The 18931-nt window shown below is 45.3% G+C and overlaps 1 protein-coding gene and 1 pseudogene across 16 annotated transcripts in view; one reads left to right on the top strand and one right to left on the bottom strand.

Moving 5' to 3' along the window:
- The window catches only part of MAGI1 (membrane associated guanylate kinase, WW and PDZ domain containing 1), a 728953-nt gene that overhangs the window by 529530 nt on the left and 180492 nt on the right, over window positions 1-18931 (bottom strand). The window lies entirely within an intron of this gene.
- LOC142448525 (small ribosomal subunit protein eS12-like) lies at window positions 1436-17583 on the top strand (annotated as a pseudogene).

Genomic DNA, 18931 nt, shown 5'->3' with positions numbered 1-18931 from the left:
TGTCCAAGATGGTAGCTATTGTTACGGAAGGAGTGAACGTTTTCATTCTACTTCCTTCAAATTGCTTTCTTTTTGAACTTAAACAGACACAAGGGGTAACGGCTATCATATGAGATAGTGCCGGCCTAGTAGGCAAAGTGTCCAGTAGGTAGCCCTTACGTTGAAAACAGAAAAAGGGAGAGGGCAATGCTCACCCCTGGAGCAACGCAGGTCTTACATGAACATTTGCCTGTTTGTCCATGCATCTGGATGCTAAAGGAAGATCGGACGTGTTCAGCATTTCCCTTTCTACTTCTCCCAAGTCTGGAACATGCCCTTCTAGGAGACAGGAGTAAAAGTGAATGGCAGATGGTGACCAGTACTCAAGGTGCTGTTTAATAGACTGCACCAGGTCATCGAGTGGATGGACTCCCATGCCCAATCCAATTTATTCCAAACTGCATGTTGCTCATGTGGCCCTCCTCTGGCCACACAGTCTGCACGCAGAATGACAACGTCACCTCCACACTGTGACACTGATGCTGAAACACTAGAAAACAAGCACTCTGAGATTCACCAGGCTTTGCCCTGCTTCGTTCTGACCTCTTCAGGGTGCAGATACCATGTGACAGTACGTTGTCTAGCGCTAGCCAGGAAACTTGAAATTGAGGCTAGAATCATCTGCCGGCCTACTCTCCTCGTTCTGGGACTCCTTGAGGGCACTAGGCTGCTAACCAACAGGTATTAATTTTGAGTCTATCCAGACGTGCCTGGGAGGAAAGATCTGGGTATCTACTTCCCAAAAAAATCAGTCACTGAAAACCTTATGGAGCCTGTTTATTCCCCGCTGGTGCCTCTGGGCCACCATGAGTCAGATTTGACCCAATAGCAACTGGCTAGTGGTCTCCATCGTACTGGTGGTTGGGACACAGAAGTGGGGAGCTGATGGTTTCGATCCCTGTGCAAAGCTGGAACGGTGCTCCTCCCGCTTCAGCCCACCAGCAGCAGGAAGGAAGGGAACCTCTCCTCTCCAAAGGGGCTTTCTTTGCCTGCTGATGTTTACGGGATGCCTGACTGGAAACGAAGTCAGATTTCCCTGGGACCAGGCATCCTTTTTTCTCAACCCAGTGACACATTAGAAATTGCTAAGGAGCCAACCCAAACCTAAGAATTCCATGAAAGACAATCAACCTTGACCAGCCTGCTCACTGGGCAGGAATTGCCCCACCCCATCAGAAGTAATGGGGCTTCACCACCCTCACAGCCGCTGTACACACACACGTGACACCTGGCAGAAAGGCAGCCCTCCTTCTCATGGGAGCTGGCCTGGGGGTGCTGGGCCAGCTGCTCGGGTCACGGTCAGCACCATTCAGAACAGGAAACAGAGCTGGTCTTTGAGAAACAACAAGCCGTTTCCTGGAGAGAGGAAATGGAATTGCACTGCATAAAATCCAAGATGGCTTTAGATGCCTACGAGCCATCAGGAAACAAAGTGCTGCCAGGTAAGCGACATTGCTGGTGTACTCAGCATGTCACGTTCCCACTTTGACTAGGAAAGAATTCCCGAAATGTAGTCATGATGACCCAGTGACTCTTCTCCCGGCTACGTGCTCCGTTACACCTGTTCGTCTTCTCGTTATCTGGCCAGAGATGACTGTCCCCAATCCACGTAGCAGAAAATAAGAGTGCACGGTGGATCTGATTGCAGGCGGTTTTGCAGGGCAGTGCTTTTTTTAGCTCTTTTTTTCAACATTTCCCTGAAAAGAAGCCCGGACGGACGGCAGGCAGAATGCTGAGGGGCTGCCTTTGGAGCGATCCTGGATCCCTGCTATGCACCAGGAAGCTAGTTAGGTGGAGCCAGAGTCTGCCACCGCACAAACTGAGCACACACAGGTGAGTCTCACACTTGTCTCTCTGCTTGGTTTTCAGCTAGGGTACTTTGAAAAGATCTCTTACGTGTTTAGAAGGAGGGAGGGAGGAAAAGAAGGAAGACATTGATAGCTACACAACAATTGACAGCTACACAACAATTGACAGCTACACAACAATTGACAGCTACACAACATTCGGCTGATTAAGAAGAGATTCCGCAAAGCTTAGTGTTTTCAACAGATTAATTCTAAAATGGTGATTCACAAAACAAAGCAACCTCCCTGGCATCCAGCCAATGCCAACTCATAGTAACTCTATAGGCCAGAGTAGAACTGTCTCTGGGTTTTAAGGGAGCAGACAGCCTGGCCTTTCTCCTGCAGAGCCACTGGCAAGCTCCAACCAGAGACCTCCTGCATAGCAGTTCACTGCTTAGTCCATTATGCCACTCCACCCCCCAAAAAACAAACAAACAAGCAAAAAACCAACTCACTGCCATTGAATCATCTGGCCCAGCAACCAGCAAGGCAGAGTAGATCTGCCTGTGGGTTTCTGACACTGTAACACGCAGCAGAAGAAGGCCTCAGCTTCCTCCCACCGATTTTGGGGGTTTTGATGAGTTACATGGTAACTAGAAGTCTAGTGTTCCAATAACAGTTGCATGCTTTCAGCATTTTGTTTGGTTTGATCACCAAACAAAAGTTCTCGGCACACAGACACGTCCGTATAAATCCAGAAAGAACTCAGTGCTCCACATGCTCCCAGGTTGACAGGCTATGATGCAACCGTTGACAGAGGTCAAAGAGGGTGCTGAGATTCACATCCACAACACAGCCAGTTGTTATGGCAACCATCCATCACCGAGTCCCTGCCTGCAGTCAGCTCATTTTTGTCTTGTTGATTTGTGACTCTGCTTGGCTGGTTAATGCGGCTAATAAATGTGAGCAGGTGAGGAGCACGGCACCTCAATGTTGCAATAAGGGGTAAGTAAACCCACTGCCTTCTTCCAGCAGCAGAAAAACCCCTTGCCCTTGCACACGACGGCACGCTTGCTTCGCTTCGAGCAGCAGTTCTCAACCTGTGGGTCGTGGCCCCTTTGGGGGTCCAACAACCCTTTCACAGGGGTCGCCCGAGTCATAACAGAAGCAAAATGACAGAGATGAAGTAGCAACAACAATAATGTTATGGGTGGGGGGTCACCACCACCTGAGGAACTGTCTGACACGGTGGCGGCATGAGGAAGGGGGAGAACCGCTGTCTCAGGTGATACCATTGGGATCATCCCTAACCTTTGGGAAGAAAAAAGAGGGATGTGTGGCACTGTACTCCCCATCTTTATTGTTGGATTTTTGGTTTTTAATAATCCAGGTCTCATCTTGTCATCTCTGTAAGACACTCATCTTTGATAGCATGAGTAAAGCAACACATCCATTTTCAAGAATTATTCTGTGCAAATGCATATTCTTCATCCGCATTTGAATAGAAAGGGTATGAAATCAGCAGTATTTTCTTATTGACTTGGATTATTATTTCAGAGGCAATTCACCTTCATTTCTGACTGACAGAGCATGGTTTCTTTGCATCCACCACAAATTACAGACACCAAATCACATCACTGTGGGAGCGGATGGGGCCTTATGATCCAAAGGTTCAATGGCTTTCCTTGCACAGTAACAGCTACTACATTTGAGGGATACGGTTCTTCAGAATGGACACCAGCCTGCCCCCAGCTTGATCCTCTCTGCTCCTTGTGCCACAGGTCCTCCACCTGTGGTGGCCAGAATGCACAAGTCAGTTTAGGTCATCAGACCTGGCACTATCAGGGCAGTGGCTCTCTTTCACTGCACTCTGAATTATCGCCAGTGGTCAACAATATTCCTAGTGATCAATTAGACCAGGAGCCTTTTGAGGGCAGGAACTGAGGTTTTGATGGTTGAAATCCTGAGCACCCACAGCAATCACAACATTGTTACATACACACACCTCGTCTGTATTTGTGAAAGTTAAATGATCCTTGCACTATTGTATTGAATAAGCAAAGTCTCTTACAATGCTCTGTAAATTGTAGCGAGCCTTACTACACTGTGGTCCTGTGTGTTCTTGGGTTCTTTCAAAGTAAGGCCGATATATAATTAGAAAAATATCATAGGGTTCTAGTGTATCCATACTCCCTGACAACAGTTGAGAAAAATGTTCTATTGCAAATTCTATTGTAAATGTTCTACTAAAAGAAATGTAACACCAAACTCACTAGACCAAGGAATTCTTGCTAGGAGCAGAAGATGAAAAGAGATCAAGTCATTGTTGAATCTCTTTCATGTGCTGATATAGTGAAAGTTTATTGTGCCAACATGGCTGATAAACACATGTGGGCCTAAGTGAAGGGTAGAGCGATAAATGGCCAGTGGACCTTGCCTTTCAAGTTCTCAGGTCTCTGGCTTTGTGATGGTCGGACCAGGGTGCAGCTGCCTTAGCAGTTCCCTGCTTCAGCTTGCAAGGCTCACTTCCTGCAAGACATCCTCAAGGAGAAGTCACATGGACCTATCTTGATTCAGCCCTGGGGACTGGAGCAGTCATGCGGAGACCACTGCCAGCGCTAAAATGCTTACACATTCACTGACTCAGCTTTCCTCCTGCAGTTGGCATCATTACGTCTGTTTTGTGAGATGGAGGAGGACTTTGTGGATTGGTGTTGGACATATGGGTTAATGGGTTAATGTTGGACTTGTGGGCTTGGGCAGCACTGGTTTGGGATGTTTTCTTGATGCGCACTTAACCTTTATATGAATTTCGGTGGATTTGTTTCTCTAGAGTACCCAGACTAATACACGTGCCAAGGATTATGCTTTGTGCTTTAAACATGTATTTTATTTAATCCTAACTATTAACAAAAATAACGTGTAGACAAGCATGCCGCTAGGGTCATCTACACAGAAGACACTGCGGGCCAGAGGGGATCGGGGTCTGATCCATGTGAGCATCGGAAGCAGCCTAAGTATTTCCCCTCTCTGTGCTATGTTCTCCCAAGGAGGCTAAAGGGATGGTTTGGCCCATTTCTCACAGGAGCTGTGGGGATTGGCCATGGTGATGGCATCCTCTGTCAGGTGCTCTGGGCACTTCCCTTATGACTGAGTCGTGAGCCCGTCCTCCCCAAAGGCCGCCAGGGTGGTTAAAAGGATCCTTAGGGAAGAAAGAGCAGGATGAGCTAGGGAGGCTAATAATGAGCAATTTTCCTTCCTCTTTCATTTGAGAACAGATCTTGTCCTTCATGGAATAAATATTTTTAAACACTGTCAATCTATTTTTTGGCCCAAATACTATGATCATCCCTGTCCTCTCACATCCCCATCACTTCTAACACAACATGCCCTTTAATGAAGTCCATCTACAGCACAGTCACAACATCCTTTGAGCGTATGGGGCCAGGGTCACTTTCAAGTGCTAGAGCAGCACAAAGCAAGCTCTCCTGGCTGTACGTCTTTAATTGGGGGAGACAGGGAGCTTGAGCCATGCCCTCTTTATGCCGCCCCTCATTTCCCAAGTGCTTCCCACCTGCCCACCCCCAATTCTGTATTCTTTCCCAGAAGTCACAAAGCAGAAACTTGGGATTGACTCAGGCCTTGGAGGTATTTTGTTGACCAACACATGGTTTAGTTTTAAAATCTTGGTTGCTATTTAATAAGCCAGGTGTACACTTCCTCATGCAGCCGTCACCACACAAGATTAGTCTTAGGGTATCTCCATGGCTCCTGCACACTTGCGCGCGCACGCACACACACAACCCCCATGCTAAACCCCCTCGCATGGAAAGCTCTGAAACCAGGATGTGACGATATGGAAAGGAAACAGACTCCAGGGTAGGTAAGTACAAACAAAGGGAAAGAAAAATGACGGTTGTGGTAGTTAAGTAATCTGGTGTCGAGAGTGTAGGGGTGGAGTCTAGCCTGTCAATCGGGATATAGCCAGTGAGGCCTCTGTGTGGGCATGGCCTTCTCCTGAGGATTTTGACAATTCCTGTAATCCTCCCTGAAGGTGGAAGACTCTCTCTCTCGGCTTCACCAGACATTTCTGATGAGAAGGTAAATGAAGATGCCCTGATTCAGCCAGATACCTCTGGTGCTGCAGGAAGCCACCTGGAGACCCCTGCCAGCACTGAGATGCTTACACCACCACTGGATCAGCAAGACTTCCCACCCACTGGCCTGTGATCTTCCTGAATTCAGTGTCATTGCATGTGTTTCGTGAGTCTGAAGAAGAATATAGATTGGTATCAGACATAGGGCTAATATTGGATTTATGGTCTTGATCTTGAATGGGATGGGATGTTTTCTCAATATTCATTTGCTCTTGTATCTAAAGCTCCTTTTTATACACATATGATTGTCTATGAATTTGTTTCTCTAGTCTACCCACACTAACACAACAGTATATACATGGAAGAAGAAAATCACCTTTGCACAAGAACGTTATAGAACAACGATTCTCAATCTATGGGTCGTGACTCCTTTGGGGGTCAAATGACCCTTTCACAGGGTCACCTAAGACCATTGGAAAACACATATTTCCAATGGTCTTAGGAACACCACTCCTCTATCCATCTCCAGGCAAGTGCGCCCACATGCAGATACACCAACATACAAGTAGCTGGCGTGAAGGCGGTTACCCATGCTACACCATGATTCAAGACAAAAGTTCATTTATTTGTAGTTAGAAATAAACATTTCACAATATATAATTACATATTGTTTTTATGATTATTCATATGCTTTTATGTTCAATTTGTAACGATGAAAATACATCCTGCATATCAGTTACATTATGATTCATAGCAGTAGTAAAATTACACTTAGAAGTAGCAATGAAAATAATTTTAAGGTTGGGGTCACCACAACATGCGGAACTGTATGAAAGGGTCACGGCATTAGGGTCACGGCATTAGGAAGGTTGACGCCCACTGTTATAGAAGAATTCAAAGTCAAAGGCCATTGAACTTGGGCTTACTGGCTCGTGATAGTGTGCAGAAGGAGGGAGCCCTGAGTCCCAAACATCCACCATAATTTAAAGCAGATGACTCACCAACAGAATCCTTGATTCTGACCCCCCTACAATGTGCCTCGACGTTTTCTTTCATGGCCAATAATGAGAAGTCAATAGAACCCTTAGAGAGCAACTTGCCAAGATGTTGGGAGTACTTATGCACTCGCTTCACGGTGCCGAACTGAGCCCAGGAACTGGGGGTGGCAGATTGGAAACAACTAGTAAAAGCTCTTGCAATAGAAAGAGCATCACAAGGCTCACAAGGCTCCCACGCTTGACCCCTACAATTCCCCTATCTCCCTTATGTCTGATGAGGCACTGCCCCCCACTTCTCAGACGGGGTTCTTCTGGTTCCCTTCTGCATTCCAGAAAGACAATATGGGATGGCAAGAAGCAGTGAGTACCACTTAAAGGGTTCAGGTGGGCAATGAATAGCAGCCTGGATGTGGAGCCTTCTTCTTTTGATGCCTTGTCTAATTGGTTTTCCCTTCTGTAAAATGGAGAGACCGTAGTACCTTAGTCTTGGGGTTGATGATCCACAGAGAGGACATTCAACAAACGTCAGCCTTAAATAATCTAACAGCATGTGCCTTTGCATTGCGTCATCTGAGCCCCTTCTTACTTGCCGAGAGAATAACTTTCCTTCAGAGCTCTTTAAATCTGTACCATTACACGACTGTTATCTGTCTCTCCCACTCTTTCACTGAATGATGGTGGAAAGACTGTCTTCTCTTTTGGTTTGTTAAATAGTTTAACAAATGAATGTACATTCAATAGAACATTGAATACCTTGATAATATACCTACACAAGAAAATATCAGGTTACATTATAGCACATGAGTGGGTAGCCGCCCCCCCCAAGAAAAAAAATGCTCCGCTGGATAGAGCTTTTGCAGTGTGCATTTTTCCCGCCGTTGAAGAGTATCCAGCAACTCACTCTGAGTTAATGCACCCAGTGGCGTTGCCTGGGAAGGTTCTCTCTGGTCACAGTGAATTTTTTCTTGAAAGCAGTTTCACTCGAAACTCATTTTTTTTTTTGTGATCGCCGATTTAAGAGAACAGCAGATGGCTGTGAAATGTTTCCTAGCAGGAAAAAGGCCGCAGAAACTGTTGTGATGTTGAACACAGCTCACAAGTACAGCGCTATGGGAAAAACTCAAGTGTATGAGTGTTTTTCTCATTTCCAAATAGGTGAAATATCAATTGATGACAAACCTTATTCTGGACATTTAACATCCTGAAAGGATGAAAATGTCAACAAAATCCATGCACTTGTGCTCGAAGAACAACAACAGATCACTGAAGAGATGGGGAAGTTATCTGGACTCTCTTGGAGCTCAGTTCAGCAAATGTTAATGGAAGATTTGGGAATGTGAAGGTTTGTTGCAAAATGTGTGCCTCGGGCTCTGTGGTAGTTACATCATCTGCTGTCAATTTGAGACTTCAGAGTGAAGGGGTGGATTCAATCTGTCAATCAGGTCGCAGCTTGATGACCTCATTTGGAGGAACTAAGGAGATAAATAACTCACTGGGACACATGCTCACTCCCTGTGGTACATTCCTGTGGACAAGACACATGGAGCTACGCTAGAGCCCTGGAGCTGGAGGAAGCATAGAGACCCTTGCCAGTGCTGAGATACTTACACCGCCACTGGATCCACAAGACTTTCCCCCCACTGGCCTGTGATCTTCCTGCATTTGGCATCACTGCATGTATTTCGTGAGTCTGAAGAGGACTTTACAGATTGGCATGGGATTTATGGCCTAACACAGACACTTATGGACTTGATCTGGCCTGGGCTGGGATGTTTTTCAATATTCAATTGCTCTTGTTTATAAAGCAGTTTCTTAAACACATGAGTGGCTCTATGAATTTGTTTCTCTAGTCTACCCAGACTAACACAGGTTCTGACTGACCAGCAAAGAGTCTGCAGTGGAAACATGCCGTGCTTTGAAAGAACAGCTCTGAAGTGATCCAGGCTTTTTTCCCAAGGTCATTACTGGTGAAGGGACATGGTGCTATTCTGATGACCTCAAAACCAAACATCGCTCAAGCCAGTGGAAGACGCCATTGTCACCTCACACAAAAAAGGCTTGTCAAGTGAAATCAAAGATCAAGACTATGCTCATTTGTTTGTTTGGGTTTGTTTTTCTTTTTTTACATAAGGAGGATAGTACATTTGGAGTTCATTCCACCACAACAGGCAGTAAGCAAGCTTTCTATTTTGAGGTTCTGAAAAGATTGCATAACAGTGTAAGACGACAAAAGGTCTGATTTGTAGCAGACGGGAGACTGTGCACCTGCTCACATAGCCACCACAGTGAGCCAGTTTTTGGCAAACAAACAAACAAACAAAAAAAAAACAGAATGCCTCTTTTGCCCCATGCACCTTACTCACCTGACCTTGCTCCGTGCAAATTCTTTTTGCTTCCACAAATCAAAGGGACATGAAAGGTCAGTGATTTGATGATATAGAAGAGGTGAAGAAAAAAAGTGAGGGAGATGCCATCAGCCATCCAAACAGATGAGTTTGAAAAATGTTTCTAAGAGTGGAATTGCAGATATGACAAATATATTACATGTGATAGAGAGCACTTTGAAGGTGTTAAGGTTATTTTGTTTTAAAAAAATTAAATACAGTTTTGAAAAAAAATCTGGGTTTTGGGGTACCACCTCATATACAGCATAATCTTATTATGTAATGGAAAATTACTAAACCCAGCTACTAACTTACACACCCCAGAGAGGGTCATAGAGAAATTTCTTCAGCAAATGTGACCAAATTGGCTTTTATAGGCAAGGTTAAAGAAATCTATGTGGGTGATCATGACATCATTCAAAAGCTCTAGACTTTCCCTCTGGTAAAGTCCAAAAGCATCTCCGACCAAGTGATAGAGAACTATGGGTACATTCTGTGAGCAGGTGGAGGAGGTGGCTTGGTTCCCTGCTTTACAAGCCAACTCTGAAAGAGCAGCTGTGATAATCAAGTCTGGGCTGCTGGACCATCCATCAGAGGCAGCCACAGCCACAGCCACAGCAAGATGGCAGCCTCCCAGGCACACGCTGAGGGACTACATCAGCCACAGATAGCACCACAAAGATACACAGCAGAATTGGGGAAAACAGCACTTGCCACTCCAGCTCCCCAACCGGAGCTGATGCAATATGGAGAGGAGCAATGAGGGTGAGAAGAGCAACAATGCTAGGTGTCAGCTCTTGCCCTGACCCATGCGCCAGTTGTTTGTGAGAGAAGCAGCTGGCTGTTCTTGTCTTTCTGTCGGTGTCATCAAGTCATTTCCAACTCATAGCACCTCTATGTACAACAGAATGAAACACTGCCAAGCCCTCCACCGTCTTATATGTTGCTATATTTACACCTATTGTTCCAGCCACTGTATCAATTCATCTCATTCAGAATCTGCTCATTTACCCCCTCCTTTTCCAACTATGATATCATTCTTCAGGGATTGGTCCCTTCTGATAAAATGACCCAACGTACTTGAGATAAAGTTTTGTCATCACCGTCTAAGAAGCATTCTAGCTGTATTTCTTCTAAGATAAAATTTGTTTGTTCTTCCAACAGTCCATGGCAAATTCAATATTCTTCACCAACTCACCATAATTCAAAGGTACCAGTTCTTCCGTCTTCCTTGGTCATGAGGCAGGTGTTGCACCATATGAAGCGACTGAAAGTAACATGGCTAAGCCCAACACACGCTAGTCCTAAAAGTGACTCAAAAGTCATTTTAAGTCTTTAAAGACGTCTTTGGAAGCAGATCTGCCCAATGTAATACAACGTTTGATTTCCTGACTGCTATTTCTATCGATATTGATTATGGATCCAAGTAAAATAAAATCCCTGGCAAATTAAATCTTTCCTCTGTTTATCCTGTGTTGCTCATTGGGCCAGCTCTGAAGATTTTCGTTTTCCTTATTTTGAGGTATGAACCATACCAAAGTCTTTGATCTTCATCAGTAAATGCTTCTGAGTATTTACTCAGCATACAAATTCAACAGGTATGGTAAAAGAATACAACCCTAATGCACAACCTTTTTCAATGTTTAAAACCTTTTTTAAAAATTACTCATTTTATTGGGAGTTCTTACAGATATTATAACATTCCATGATCCAATAAGATCAATCATACTCCCTGTTCTCTTCAAACAACTGCCCCTTGGTCCGTGCACAGGTTCTGTATAAGCATAATGAAGGGTTCTGGAATTTTAATACTGGTATGTATACAATGTAGATTATTTGCCCGCACAGTCGAATGCCTTGTCTAGTGAATTAAGTACAAGCATCTTTCTACATTCTCTTTCCGCTAAAACCTTTGTGATACCCCTTGCTTCACCCCCTCTTCTGAATCCAGCTTGAATAGCAGGTCCAACTAACGGACTTCAGTTGGTGTGGGCTGGGATGCTTTCTTGATACATAATTCTTCCTTGATATAAAACTCTTTCTCAGACATATATGAGTGTCACAGGGTTCGTTTCTCTACTCAGCTCAGCCGAACACAGTAGCCTTTCTTTGAAACAGGTACCATCTACAGAGAACTTCCAGGTGGCTATGTCGCTCCGATGTCTTGCTACGGACGAATGAGTGCTCCCAGCATTGCATCAATTTGTGGAAACACTTCAATTTGTATTCTGTTAATTTACGGAACCTTGTTTTTCATCGACGGCTTCAGTGCAACTTGGACTTCTTCCGTCAATGCTCCTTTTGGTTTTCTTCATCATACATTACCTCTTGCAATGAGTGAATAGCAATCAATTCTTTGGTTTTTAATTTCCACATTGTTTTGGCTTTTGTTGTTATTTTTCTTGTACACCTGTCTGTAATTGTAAAATTAGAATTAACTATCAAAGACAAGACACCCACCAAGTCTTGGACTGAGCTTAACAATGTTTCACAGTAGTTTTAGCTGAATAGTTGAACTTCTTCAACCTTAAATTCAATTTACTTTACAATGTTTGTAAATGTATCCTTAGCAATCAATTCTGAACTATTTCAAATTAACCTTCAGAAGGCGGCCTCTCAAATACCTCTTCGAAGATGGCATGAAGACTGAGACGCCTATGACCAACAACCATTGGTGAGCTCATCTGAGGGAACTTCAAGGTGGAGAGGCACTGGCCCCTTCCAGATCCTGCCAGACTGGTTGTAGTGTAAGCCCAAACCAGGAAAGTTGTAACCATGCAACTCTCCTGTATTTGCAACCGGTTCACAAGCCAGATGGATGTAAACACCAATCAGGATAACCCATCTGGGTTTCCTTACTTGTTCAAAGCCATGCTATGGGTCCCTAAACAGGAAAACTTCAACTGCTGCTTCTTGCTCAATTTCCTTCTCGGTTCGATGGTGCACTAACGGGGATATGCTTCTCCATTGGAAGCTGATGCTCTTGCCTTCTGGACTATCTGATGACTCTATTTCAAAGCTGCACGTGGCCAACACATCAGCTGAAGCACTGATGCTGGAAACAGATTGCGCAATACATTCTTGGTAGCACATGGGCCACCACGACAGTTAGTGCAACTCTAACTAGAAGAGGCTCCTTCCAGCCTCGCTGCTCTTTACTGAAAGGGCTACTGAAAGACCCGGTAGGCCTAACGCGTCAGTACAACATTAGAGAAGCCAGGCACTTTGATGTCTAAACGGCAATAATGATCAGAAAAAGTAAAACAGGCCCGTGGAAGTGGCCAAGGCTCACCCTGTAGCTTATCCATTCAGCAACTCAAGGCACAGGACGGACAACTTCAAATTAAGCACGGGTAGCTCTGAGGTGGCAGGAGCCAAGGGCCTGTCTAGAGCCACAGAATGTAGCCGACAAGATGGGTACAGATGGGCCTGAGAGAGTGGGGACCTGTAACTTAGGGACCGCTCTGATAAATCATTTTGGTACAATGACTCAGTGAATTCCGTCCACCTTCTTTTGCTGCTTCCTGTGGCAGTCAATGTTTTGCCCATAGTGCCTCCACGACTGGACTGGACTGCAGTGCTAGAATGTGTTCGTCAGCTCGTTGAGTCGGAGGCATGTCGAGGAAGCTCCTACCTGTTGGTTTCCAAACTCTAGGTCTCTGCCAAGGCACTGTCACACTCAACTGTGGTTCTTGTTTGTTTGGGGGTTTTTGACGTGGCGATTTCACTAGAGATATTAGACTAGGATGAAAATCTGCTTACTCACCGTGCCATGGTCCAAACCCAAGCTACAGTCACAAAAGGGAAATCCTACTGAGTTTGCAAGAACAAGTAAGATCAAGGTTTTCTAGGGAAGGCTGGCAGGGATGGAGTATATGCAGCGGTTTCCATTATCATACTGATAGATCCAAAGCAGCATTTGCATTCAGTGTCTTCAATATCAACAGCTATAATTTTTCCAAACAGGCATACTGGGTATGTATCATATATGGTAATGTTAACAAGGAAATCAGATGCAGGAAAAATCAAACCACACAGCCTCATGTTCTTTGGTCTTTGACAGTATAATTTTCTCCTGGAAATCTCCAAAATAAATAACCCAAGCTGTATGTCAATGTCAACATTTGTTAACGTTCTCAATGGGAATGGTTAAAGAAATCATGGAACACATTAATGCATATACACACACATAGAAACCCTGGAAGACTTTCAGCTTTTAGAAAGCCACAAACAGAGCTGCTGACATGAAATGTGGCTCATGATATACTATGAAGAGAAAAACAGGTTAAAAACACTACAATACTATATATTATTTGAGTCAATTATGATACAACAAATACAGATTGTAGATGTACAAAGTAAACAGACTATCGACCTAGAATATGCTTTAAGAAAAAGGACTTCAAAAGTAATTAAATTTTTTTTAGGAACTTTTGAAACCCATAATAGAGTATGTAAATATAAACAATGTAGGTATATACTATCTAGAAAGCATATGGAAAGCAGAGATATAATATTAGAGGTTCGCTATTTGAGGGAAGAATTGTTAACATTTGCTATCTTGAATTTTCTTCCTCTATTTTCTTTAAAGGAGCCCTGGTGGCGTAGTGGTTACACATTGAACTAAACTGCAAACGCCTGCAGTTCAAACCACCAGTTCCTCCTCAGAAGAAAGCCAGGGCTTCAGAATCCTGTAAGAAGAGCTCGGGGCTCTCCTGACCTAGAGGTCATTAGGAGTCACAGGCTCCTCAATGGCAACGAGTCTGGGTTTGTTGGTTTGTGTTTTAATATATACTTTCTATTAAAACGAGATGTACTCTTTCTTAAAATTTTTGTTTTAAAAACACAACAGTAAAGGAAAAAGGAAGAGAGACTTTTAGGCTAGGATTCAGAAGAGGAGGCAGTTGAATCTAAGTTCAACAGCAGTTCTTAACACTCTCCTAGCCACCATGGACATGAGAGAGTGAACCTTGATCGTCCAGCTTTGGACTCAAAGTATTAAAGAAATGAAGCAGTTGATGAGAGTGAGTCAAAAAGTATTGCTGCTATAGCTTCTAGTCTGCACATGTACAGGCTGATTCCAACCCAAACATATTTTGTTTGTGATCTATGGGCGGCCACAGGCAAGTTCTCTCAGTGATTTCTCTGTCTTACCAGAGTGCCTTCATCCCACAAAGTACTATTTCAGTGCCATGGAAAATATGACTTTGAAGTCAGGGCTATCTAGATATTAAAGTTTTAATAAAGCTCAAATGCACATTTCCCAAATGTTTGTAGCTTTCCAACTATTCTACAGGCATGCTGCTCCACCACCACAGACCTCCCTCCCCCCACCCTGCCCTGGACAGATTGCAATCCCCACCTGAAAGGTAGACGTTCCCTCCGGGAAGGAAGTGTGTCTTAGCTGTCTGTATTTGTCCAACAGCAAGCGTAGTAACCGACACGCTGAGGGCAGTCAGCATTTTCCAAACACATGAACCAACTGTGGTCGGATTCTTCAACGTCAAGGTATACAAATCCCCTGTTGCACACCAGCTCAGACTGTCGTCACCGATTTTTCGGAGGGGCTGAGTGGGTCACACCAGGAGCAACCTCCTTTGTAAGTCTGCCCCTTAGCCTGGTCCCTAAGGTGCATCTCTCTTTCTTGTGCATTTCCTGGATTCTACTCTGTGGTGTTGAGTGGGGACGAGCGGAACAGATGGCAGTCCCAGGAGTGAGCGCTTACGACTGCTGCTCTAGCAAGATTCCATTGCCACATCTCTCTGCCCTGCCATGTGCTTACAAGTCCTCCTGCTGTGAGACAGCCCCGAGAGCTCTTAGGGTCCATATGTTGTTCTAGAACTTTGGCCCTGTGTCGGGAGGTGAAGGTAAGAAGCGTCAGTGCTTTCTAACCCCTTGCTGCTTCCTGGACCGAGGCCGTGGATGCCTTTGAGAGAGTCATCGTTTCGCGGTGATCTGGCCAATCTGGGGCAAAACCTCCAACAATCCCGCATGCCAAGGAAAGATACTAACAGTCCCTGTTGCACAGTGAATTCTCGACATGCATCAGTCCCCAGGCCAGACTGCAGTAATGCTTACAACATGTCGAGCAAAGTGTTCGTAGTCCCATCTTGCAGAGGAGGAGAACGCAGCACAGGGAAGTGAAGTCGGCAAGACAAATGTCAAATGGGAGAGCCTGATGCAAAGAAGGCCTGTCTGACTCTGAATAGGGCCAGGAGAAGCTCTCCGCATCTCTGTCTGTCGCCACGGAGCCCTCCCATCATGCGAGCAGCATCGTCTCTGTGGAAACCATGATTCGCACCCACCCTTCCCTAACATTTAATGCCACTGGAAGTCTGCTGGGACCACTGTCGAACATCTAATTCTTTCTTGGGGACCAAATAGTTTCCATCAGAAAATTATAAATCATTCTTGGACAAAGATTTGTTAATTCACTTTTAAGACCCTTTTGGCTAGATTACAGGACAGAGAAGCATCTTGCAATATTCCAAGCATCTTAATGAATTCTCAACTTCTCGAGGAAGCCCAATCTGCCTATGCTATTTAATACCATAATCAGCTACCACCCTGGCATATTTAATTCTGACCCTACTCTTCTTCTCTTACCTATAACCCTTATTACCTTCTGACATGCTGCCCAATTCACTATTTTATTAAGCTAATAAGTTATTGTCTACCTGCCCAGCCTCACTAGGCTGCACATGGAGAGGAACAATTGTTGTCTATTTTTAAACTAACAAATATCAAGGTCTACAAAAGAGTCTGGTGCATAGTAGGTATTCAATAAAAAAATGTTAAGGGAACTAAACTAAAATCGAGCACCCGATGGTTTGCTGCCTCGCCCTCTGTCTGACGACGTGTTTCTAGTTGTGCCTGCTTTCTAAAGCTGGCTGGCATGGGAATGAGCAGGCGGGCACCAACCACACGCCCCACACATTCTCCGTGTTCCTTCACCCAGAGACGAAATCTGCACTGTGTGCTGCTACCTGCCATCATGGTTCTGTTCCAGTAGATGGATCAGGCTGCTGCTAAGGTAAGGGAAGTCACTCATTAGAGGGAATTCCCCTTACATTAGAGCTGCTTATTCACCAGGCCTGCAGAGCACATATTTCCACCATAGAACAGGGACTTATAATGTCCGTAAGGATACACAGAAAGGGGAGGGACTCAATTGAATAGGTACTTGAGGAGTGGGATACAGTTTCTTTTTTTTTTAAATTTAATCCCTACAACCCAAGGAAGCAAAACACTAGAGAACCAGACCTGGGTGGTCAATTCTCCTTCCAGTTCATTTTAAGTAAATGAGGAGGACTGTCCAAATATTAAAGAAATCTTTGGAACAAGTAGGATTCCTGGTGGCGCAGTGAGCTGCTCATCACAAGGTCAGCCAGCCATTCCACCAGAGAAAGTCACATAGAAGCTACATTCTCAGACATTCGCAGGGGCACTTCTGCCCTGTCCCCTCGGGTTGCTGAGCTGACCGTGAGTTTTTGTGTTTGTTTTTGAGTTTTGCATCAACTAGCTCTCTACATTCTGATCTTAACTTTAATCTTCATGGGGACAAGGGCAATCTTGTAAGCATCTTTAAACTCTCAAAGAAAAAAACAAAAAATAAACCCCAAAGTAAAAACCCCTCAACCTCTAACACAAGGACTAAACCAAGGTATCAAGTTAATGAACAAAGAAGGGAGGGGAAGGAGAGAGAAGGGAGAGGTATGGGAATGGGAGTGAGTAAGGGAGAGGGTGGGAGGGAAAGGAAATGAAAAGGAAAGAGGGTAGAAAGACAAAAGAGGGCTCTTTCCCTGTCCCCGCCCAGCTGTGCGGAGGCGGAGGCTCCGGTGTGTTCAAGATTCAGTCCCACCCGTAACCACCGCCAAGGCCGAGGAAGGCATTGCTGCTGGAGGTGTAATGGACGTTAACACTGCATTACAAGAGGTGCTGAAGAGCGCCCTCCTCCACGATGGTCTAGCACGTGGAGTCCGTGAAGCTTCAAAGCCTTAGACAAGCGCCAAGCTCATCTTTGTGCGCTTGCATCCAACTGTGATGAGCCGATGTATGTCAAGCTGGTGGAGGCCCTGTGTGCTGAACACCAGATCAACCTCATTAAGGTTGATGACAACAAGAAACTAGGAGAGTGGGTGGGCCTCTGCAAAACTGACAGAGAAGGAAAACCCCGGAAAGTGGTTGGTTGCAGTTGTGCGGTTGTTAAGGCCTATGGCAAAGAATCTCAAGCCAAGGATGTTATTGAAGAATACTTTAAATGCAAAAAATGAGCAAATAAAACTTTGCTAATAGTTTTAAAAAAAGACAAAAGAGGGAGAGAGAAATAGAGGATAATGTGCATAACATGACTATCCTTTTCAGAAAACGGGGAAGAGTATAGTCTTCATAACGTTTTCCCTACAAGCTTGTAAAGCCCTGCTGACGCCGGCTGGGCGGCCCTGCGGGCCCTTTCAATGCTCCCCGCACCGTCCTGCTGCAGTGCGCTGGGTGGATGCATCTCTCAGCAAGATCGCAGGCCGGCCAGCCACCTGAGGGCACAGCATGGAGAGATGGCTGAGGAAGAGGAGGGTGGGAGTAATTATAGAAACCTGGGACCCTCCCCGCCCAAGAGGCAAGACAGCATTCTCACCAGCCAAGAGGTCAGGTAACGTGAGGCCGGAACAGGAGCACAGGTGGCAGATGGACTAAAGAAAAAGGCATAAAGAAGGCACTTTTACCTGTGACCACATTCGGGGCTGTGCTTTGGGGAGAACAGGCTAGAGGATTTAAGGCAGAAAAAGGTAAAACTACTGGTCATCTACAAGCCGATGGAAAAGATTGAATGAATACATTGTGATATGTTCAAACAATGGACTATCACACAGTAAGAAAAAAATGACCTGCTGCTAACCTACATGATGGGTCTCGCAGATATTTTAGGGAGAAAAATCAAGCCAGTCACACAAGAGCGCACACTATAGGTTGCCTGCATTTGAAATATAAGAGTTGGCAAAGCAGGGGCTTGGTAACACAAGTACACAAGCGGGGGTTAAGCAAGAGTTCCAAGAACCCGCCCACGGCAGTGTTTACAATCAGCAACAGCTTGACCTAGGCCATGACTAGACCGGTAAATAAAGGCATGCTCGCTGCCCTCGGGTTGCCTGGGATCACAGAGGCCCCAGGTATGTCTCAGGAGAACACATGGAGCCTCTGTGAAGTAGGTCACCAGACCTTTCCTCCAATGCATCTCAGAGCAAACTCCGACTCGGGCCTTTGGGCGGGCAGCTGAGCACTGTAACCCCGGTACTCTGCACAGTGGATGCAAAGGTTAAGCCATCGTTACCACGTGCACTTAAGGCCAGGGTGCTCGACGTACACTATATATGCCGGACTTCAATGTGTAAAAAGGAAATTGAAAAACAAACCCAGAGCCACCTGTACTGCTGAGGTCTCCCATCCTGGGTGAGCGGCCACGATGGCGGGCTGCCGCGTTGTCCATGGGCAAAGTGCTGGCTGCTCTCGTGGCTGAGCCCTGGGGCAACCTGGTGTGTGGGATATTAGGACCCAACCAGTGGCATCAGAGCCCAGTGCCTCTGCTCTTCTCTGCAAGTCTGGCCCCACAGCAAGCTCTCGGGCCACAGAGG

Source organism: Tenrec ecaudatus, chromosome 5 (assembly GCF_050624435.1).
Source record: "Tenrec ecaudatus isolate mTenEca1 chromosome 5, mTenEca1.hap1, whole genome shotgun sequence".
NCBI classification, from domain to species: Eukaryota; Metazoa; Chordata; class Mammalia; order Afrosoricida; family Tenrecidae; genus Tenrec; species Tenrec ecaudatus.
Note: the sequence above shows the minus strand (reverse complement) of the source record. Positions and strands in the feature narration are given on the sequence as shown.